Raw genomic sequence first — 1911 nt, forward strand, 5'->3', positions numbered from 1 at the left:
AATTTATCTTTCCTACCAAAAAAGATAAAGCCATAAGACAGAATTTTACAGAACTCTGACAGAGCACAAGAATCTGTGAGTCTAACCAGATACTCAGGATGTATTTTTGTTATTTTTCCTTACTACAAATAAAAACTATATGCGTGAGTTACTTTTTTTAAACTTTTAAATAAGTGCCCCCCAAAAATGGAAGTCTTTTTTCTAGTTGTAATTGTCTCAACCAAAGTTCTTTATTCTGTCATACAAAAGCCAATGATACAGTCTTGTACAAGGTGATGAATTAATTAACAAAATGTATATGTATATATATATATATATATATATATATATATATATAATAGTGGGAACATAAAATGCCCTTCCTCTGGCAAACTAACATTACCATTGATCACATTTTTCCCTGCTAGGTAGCTTACATATTTACAGTGTGTGTATGTACGTGTATGTTGCTTTAATGTTTTATGTGGTTGAACCAATAATTATGAGCAGCAGTGGAATTGCCAATTTCTATTTCTTCTCATGACATCTTCAATTTTTGTTTCATGTGGTTTAACACCTTATTACGTGTATGCAAGTTTAAAACTTTGACCTCCGTATTGAGAAGACACTCATGAGACTTTAGTAATTACCCATATCGTTATACTGCCTTCTGTCTTAAAGTGTATTTTAACTGAAATTAATATCAGGTTTTGGGGTTAGCTGTTGTTGCTGATTTCACCTGGTTAAAAACCCCTTCCACATATTTACCTTCCATTATTCTGCATTATTATGTTTCAGGTTTCTCTCTTCTAAACATTAGAAATCTGAATTCTTTTCATCGAGTCTGACGCGGTTGCTAACCGGATGATGTTATTCACTCACACGCGCTGGGATTGCTGATAGAGACTTCCCTACGTCTCCTCTTTGCCTTTCAGTGTGTCCCATTTTTATGTTCCTTTTCTTGCTTTCTTGTTCTTTTTATTGGAAGATTTTTTTGCCTATTTTTGTCTGCATTTTCTATTAGTTTTTTCACCTTCCTTCTATTCTCTTTGTGGTTTACATTGAAATTTTGCACATATAATTCTTCACAATGTATACTGTACTGTATATCCTGCAAAAACAGAACGAAACAAAACCCACAGGAACTTTGTAGGTTTGATTACGACCCTCCCAGCCAGCCTACTATTCTTATGCCATGTTTTCGTTCTGTTTGTTTGTTTTTTTTTCAAAAATTCCACAAAAATGAGACATTACTATTTTATAAATATAGTTTATGCTAAAGTATATGCTTTCTTTGCTTGACATTTTTTCACGCCCCTATGACCTTCCTCCTGGTAATGATTTTCTCCTCTCTGAAGCACAGTTTGTTAGAAGTTCCTTTGGTGTAGACCCCCTGGACAAAAACTCTCCCAGCCTCTGTTGATCTGTAGATCTCTTTATTTACTCTTCTGCTTGAAAGATGTGTTTTGGGTATACAAGTCTAAGTTTACTTTATTTTTTTCCAGTACTCTGAAGATATTTTTTCCTGTCTTCCGATTTCCACTTCTGTAGTTGAAAAGTTGGCTGGCATTTGGGTAGCTGTCCTTCAGTGGATGATGGACCTTCCCAGCTGTCTTTAAGATCCTTACTTTTCTTTATTCAGCAGTACCATTATAACACACTGTGATGTCTGTTTCCTTTTGTGTTTTCTCCTTGGTAGTCTTGGCTTGCTGAATGTGCGAGAAATGTCCCTCTGCAGTTGGAGGGATAGCATTTCTGCCCTCTCGGATTCATTACTTCCAGTCGGCCCTCTCCTTACAGTGCTGTTAAAACTCTTACTAAATCCTCACGTCCCCTAACTTCCTTCCAGTTTTCTCTCTCTCTCACATTCTGAGAATTTCTTCAGGTTTATCTTGTTTTTCATGAATTCCTCCTTCATGCGAATCAAATCTG

This window comes from Zalophus californianus, chromosome 9, assembly GCF_009762305.2.
Source record: "Zalophus californianus isolate mZalCal1 chromosome 9, mZalCal1.pri.v2, whole genome shotgun sequence".
In the NCBI taxonomy this organism is placed as follows: domain Eukaryota; kingdom Metazoa; phylum Chordata; class Mammalia; order Carnivora; family Otariidae; genus Zalophus; species Zalophus californianus.